This window comes from Lactuca sativa, chromosome 7 (genome assembly GCF_002870075.4).
Source record: "Lactuca sativa cultivar Salinas chromosome 7, Lsat_Salinas_v11, whole genome shotgun sequence".
NCBI lineage: Eukaryota > Viridiplantae > Streptophyta > Magnoliopsida > Asterales > Asteraceae > Lactuca > Lactuca sativa.
This window is the reverse complement of record NC_056629.2, coordinates 45,697,823-45,704,072: the sequence shown is the minus strand read 5'-3', so window position 1 is coordinate 45,704,072 and position 6,250 is coordinate 45,697,823. Positions and strand designations below refer to the sequence as shown.

Sequence of the window (6,250 nt, the reverse complement as noted above, 5' to 3'; positions counted from 1 at the left end):
GTTGTTGCTGCTGTATCTGATTCTTTTCACCTGCCTACTGATTCATTATCAACAAGACACTTCAAGAAGATGGTATGATTATTATTTTTAAAGGCTTAATTGCAAGAAATGGAAGTAGAATGAAAGTAGATTAGTATTTGGGATTGTTTAAATATTGATGTGGTTGGTGTGGTGTTTGATAAAAATAAAGGTGCAATGATTGTATTGTATTTGTATATGTAGGAAGCACATATTGTTGTTATACCTGACGTTCAACCTTACACTCACACTCACAGACTAAGTTAGAAGAAGAGCAGGTGAGCCAGCATCATGTTCTCCCTCACCCTCTCTCACTGCTCAACGTTTAATATGTGAACAACAGGTACTACTTTCATTAATAACCCCTCATAAATTACGATTTTTCCATTATTGACAAATAAATAAATACATAATCTCATGATGATGAGTATCTTGCATCATTACAAGCTGATAGAGAAAAGGAACTACTAGAGCAGTAAGCTAAAGAAGCTGCCATGGAAGAAGAAAGGCGAAAGGAGGAAGAGTCACATATTAAGTTAGAAGAAGAGCAAGTGAGACTGTTTATACGTTATAGTTTATAAACTTTGTTATAAATGACCATTTTTTCTTATTTCAGGAAATCGACAAATTACAGGTACAATGTTTGCAAATTTACAATTTTACCCTTTTGTCTCATTATTCATCAATATCACATTAAAAATAACTACTATAGTATTTTACTTTTTTAGTCTGATTTTTATAACCTTTTTGATCCTTATTCCAAGCAAAATGACTCTCCATAAATAAGGACTAAAATTGAAAAATTCAAATATACTCAGGGACCAATATTTAACCAACTATCAATTTACACTGTTACTTATGTTGGGGGTAATCCTTTACCTACATTCTTTCCATCTCTAATTTTTAACCAACTATCAATTTACATTGTTATTGTTATGGTAAAGTTTAATAGATATCACCAAATCATAACATTTTTTTTAAATTATAGGTCCACCACTTTCAGCCTCTCACGTGCGAAATCACACAAACTACTACCAGGTATCTCTCTCTCTGTCTCTCTCTCTCTCTCTCACACACACACACATACACAAACGGTGAAATGATTGAATATTGGTGGTTTACTTTTTTTGTTTGATAAATGCGGGGTGGTGATGGTGGGAGTTACAGTGGAGGTGGTTACAGGGAAGACAATAAAGTTGGAGGTGGAGAGCTCAAAAAACATTGATACTGTGAAGTCAAAGATTCAGGACATAGAGGGGATTCCACTGCATCAGCAAATGTCTTCTGCCTATTCTTTCCTCTAAATGGTGTACCACCATACAACATCTCATATAATAAAATACATGAAATAAAAAAAAGAATATAATAAAAAATTAGTTAAAGTATTGAAATGGGTAAAAGAAGGTAATTCAAATAAATGGTGTATATTTTAAAGAAAAATTTTAATTCATGAAAATTAATAAGCTTACCCACTGCCCACCAATCAATAGCACTGGAGTGGCCAACTCCTGTTATGACTTCCTGAAATATCATCATAATTTCAAAGGGTAAAATAAAGAGACCATAAATAAGTGAAATTATGTAAATGCCCTTTGAGTACTTTTCATACCAGAGGTGGTGGTGAGCCCTCCTTTTGTGTTTCTTACCTCTGTTAAAAGTGAATTGAGGCCTGAAATCCAAGTTGCAGCTCAAAATTGTTGGGTTAAGAAGGGTGGTGCATTCACCGGTGAGGTTAGGTATGTTTCAAAGTGTCATTTATCAAATTACCATCCTTTTTTTTTTCTAAAACTTTTCAATTTCCTATGTCTGATTTCTTCTTCTTGATTCTTACTAAATACTGAAGTTGGTTTTCTATATTTACAGTGCTAAGATGCTTGCCAATTTGGGTGTCCCTTGGGTCATCCTAGGTCACTCTGAAAGGAGAGCCCTATTGAATGAAACTAATGAGGTACCCTTTTCCTTGTGTAGATTTTACTCAGCCTATTCAAATCAATTCACACTTTTCCTTGTGAACATCTTAATCAGTGTTGTATGCAAGTTACTGAAAAAGTTTTTTTTTTCTTTTTCTTGTTTCATTCAGTTTGTTGGAGACAAGGTTGCATACGCACTATCTCCAGGTTTGAAGGTTATTGCTTGTGTTGGGGAGACTCTTGAGCAACGAGAAGCTGGAACCACCATGGAAGTTGTTGCTGCACAAACCAAAGCAATTGCTGGTAATTATTTTAAAACTAAACTTGCTTGCTTCTACTGTATGTCAAAAATCAAAAATCTTGTTTTATCTTTGATATAATAAGTAACTTGCACACAAAAGTTATGATTTTGGTGTTTAATGCAAGAAATCACAATATGCCTTTTCTATGTGATTCTGATTTTGGTAATTTTTTGTTGCAAGAGGAAAAGAGGTAAAGAAAGCTCAAGCCGAAAGAGATAAGATGCTGCAAATGCAAGTGTTGCATTCTTCATTTCAATTGTTAGTATGAAACACAGAGTAGATGGGCCAATGTAAACTTCTTATCCATATAACATCTGTTTGGAGCATTAGTCTTAAAGAATTATGAAAGGCAAGATGCAACTTTACTTAGTTGGAATTTGATGTAGAGAGTAGATTAGATGCAAATTTAGATATTGTAAAAAATAGAATTGTATGACATTAAATTTTATACAATGGATTGTATTTTTTGTATATGATATTTTATTTCTATTATGAGACATTAAATGCAAATTTAATTTAAAAACTAATAAATATATAAATATTTTTTTAGAACATTTAAAATTATGATACGCAAAAATGTGTGTCATCTTCATTTATGACATGGCCTTTCTTGACAGGGGCTTTCTTGATACGCATTGCGTGTCATAAACACGCGCGTCGTAAGGTTACGACACGCAAATGCGTGTCGTCTTCCTTTATGACAGGGCCTTCCTTGATACGCATTGCATGTCATAACCGCGCGTCGTAAATGCGCGTCGTAAATGCGCGTCATAAATGCGCGTCGTCTATAGACGACGCGCAAAAGCGCGTCGTCTCTCTTTATGACAGGGCCTTCCTTGACACGCATTTGCGCGTCGTCTGAGCGTTTTACGACGCGCAATGAGCGTCGTAAAAGGCCTTTTTTCTAGTAGTGTGTTTACATGTTTCAAAATCAATTACATTATGATGACAAAAATAAATTGTTGACGGTTTAACATCCCATCCTCAAAGCGCTGAAGTTTTCCTGTTTCACTGATTTCTTGAGAATACAAGTAGTTTTGAAAAAGTGTCAACAATTAAGTTGGTGAGTTCATAAGAGTTTTGTTTGAAGTAGAAACCATTTTCCTTGTAAAATCGATAGAGTTTGATTTCCAGAAAATCCACTATTTTCTTAGTTAAGTATGAACATAATATTTCTATATGATGCGTTAATGAACCCTAGAATGACCCATAGATTTCCCCAATAATCGTCCAGCGTATATAAGTTATATAAGATTTAAGTTAGATAAAACGTTGAATATAGTGGGTCTGCCCTATGTCAACAACCCAACGAGGAACAGGAGATGAGGTGGGCCCCACCAATTCTAAGCCAATCAAGACCAAATTCTTATATGACTCAAGCATATACGCTCAACGATTATAGTTGAATTCTAACAATTCTAGATGAAATATAGTTTTAATATCATAATAACTATTTTACGTAAACCTGGTACTTTGGAATGTACCCCATTTATATGAAGACCCGGTACCTTTCCTCAAAATGTGAAATGTAAGTTTCTATGTTATGAAATAGTGCATCCTAGAATTCCCTATAGATTCCTTCTATAATTACCTTGTGTATATAAGTTATATAAAATTAAAGTTAGATAAAACGTCGAATGTAATTGGTCTGCCCTAGGCCCACAACCAAACGAGGAACAGGAAATAAGGCGGAACCACCAATTCTAAGCCAATCACGACTAGATTCTATATAACTCTAGCATATACACTTAGAAATTATAGCCGAAAACTAACAAATGCGAAATTGAATGTGAACTTAAATCCAAAAACCGGAACCAAACCCTAGTGTAGTGTACGAAATAGTAATAGTGGCTGTGAACATAAACTATACATATCATAGTTCATCAAATAGTGATAGTGGTAGTGAACGTGAACTATGCATATTATAGCTTATCAAAAGTGGTGGTGATGGTGAATATAACCTATACATATCATAGTTCATCAAATAGTGATAGTGGTAGTGAACATGAACTATGCATATTATAGCTTATCAAAAGTGGTGGTGATGGTGAATTCCTTTCTTGTAATTAAGTTCGTAGTGTAGATGAAACATAAACTATACCTATTATAGTTTATCACTTTGTTTGTAATATATATATATATATATATATATATATATATATATATATATATATATATATATATATATATATATATATATATATATATATGCCATAACTATACCGATTATAACTAGCGTGTTCGTTTGTGGGGGTATAATGGCTTAACTATACTTATTATAGTTTATCATAATTATTCATAGTGGTAGTAACTCTTTTGTATGAGTAATACCTTTAATAATGTGTTTGTTATGTAAAAGAACCCTAAACTATACCTATTATAGTTTATCAATTATTTGTTTAGGTAGTGAGCATAAGCCTTACTTGTCATAGTTTACCAATGTTTGTATTTTAATGGATATAGCCTTGTAATATCATTTACATATTTACCATACTTATGGAGGTAAGAATTCATTTGTTTTCTGATCTATGTCTATATAATAAGACAAGAGGACATATATGGTAATAACATATCATCACATGAAGGTACACACCTTGCTCAACAAGTTACAAGGTGTATATGAAATTGAAAACATTTTTCTAGTATTGCCATTTCTATTCTGTTTTAGAAAATTCATAGAAAAATAACTAAAGGTGCAAATCAGAATCCGTAAATTCTGAGAGTTTGGAAAATGAGTCTAGTTTGTTCATAATTTTTATTATAAATTTTAATGACCTCTTACTTGTGTGAAAAAGTCCATAATCACAGACTGGTCCGGATTGATGTTTGAAATGATACGTTGTTTTGTAAAAATCACCATAAATTGTAGAAAAATCTTGTGGAGATGTGAAAGTAGTCATTTTAAAGCTAAGAAGTGGAACTACTTGCAACTAAAACAGTTTTGAAAACTAAAATGTTTAAGTTGTCCAAAACAGTCCATGAATGGAGTTGAACTTTTCTGATGAAGGCTGTTAGGAAAGCTTAGTTATGTTCTTGGTGTTTTAACTTGTATTCCCCCCCTGAAAACTTGAGAAAACATGAAAATGTAGGGGTATAAACTCACCTTGAGTGATTTCAGTAGATAAGTGTTGAAGAAGAGAAGTGTTCAACCCAAGAACACTTGAAGAATCACTTGAAGATTCGAAGATCTAACACCATTATGATGGAGTTTGTGTAAGATATCCATGATTTGAGTAGAAAGAAGTGAAATAATCATAAGGAGAATGGATTGTGCTTACCAAATGTGGAGGAAAAACCCAAGATCAGCCCTTGAATCTCGAATTCTAGAGAGGGGAAATGAGAGAGAAAAGAGTTTGATCTTTTTGGTGAAAAGAGAGAAAATGAGAGAAGTGAGGAGAGAGGAGACTTTTCTAGCCTTTTACCAATTGTGTGGTTGGAAAAAGGTGGGAAAAATACAATAAAGTGACTAGGTAAGGGCTTATGGGGAATAGTGACATGAGTGGGTATAGGTGGTTGCTTGTGTCATAGAATAAAGGAAAGTCAACACTCCACCTCTTGTACTTCACCCACTCTTCTTGGATAAGGTTTTATCCTTAAAAATGTGATAATTTAATAATTATGGGTCCTTATATGTTAAAATAAAGTTTTGGGTGAAAATCCCGTGTTAAAACAATTAAAAATGAAGCTAAAATGAAGTCGTAGTCGAAAACCTGGAAGAAAAGCACTTCCAGCGAGGCTTCTCAGAAAGGGGTCGGAGGTTCGGTCCTCTTGAGGCTAGGTCCGAAGCGAGGCGAAGCAGATCAGCAAGCGAGGGTCAGGCTCGGTCCGAAGGGTCAGAAGCGAACTGGACCGAAGGAATCATGGAGCGAAATGGACCGAGGCTTCGGGTTCGGGTGTGTTGGCGAGGTTCGGGCCCGAGAGGACCCTTCGGGTTCGGTTCAGCAGCCTTCGGCTCAGAAGGGTTCGGTCCCTTAAGAGGACTTTCGGGTCCTTAAGCCCTTTTTGTCCGTTTTTACCCCG

At 34.5% G+C, this 6,250-nt stretch overlaps 1 long non-coding RNA gene across 1 annotated transcript; it reads left to right on the top strand.

Annotated features, from left to right (window-relative positions):
- Positions 1–1,628: 1,628 nt before the first annotated feature.
- Positions 1,629–2,229, top strand: LOC111907452 (uncharacterized). Its single transcript, XR_008225169.1, has 3 exons — positions 1,629–1,754; positions 1,882–1,966; positions 2,099–2,229. It is a non-coding gene; the product is annotated as an uncharacterized LOC111907452 (long non-coding RNA).
- The last annotated feature ends 4,021 nt before the right edge of the window (positions 2,230–6,250 follow it).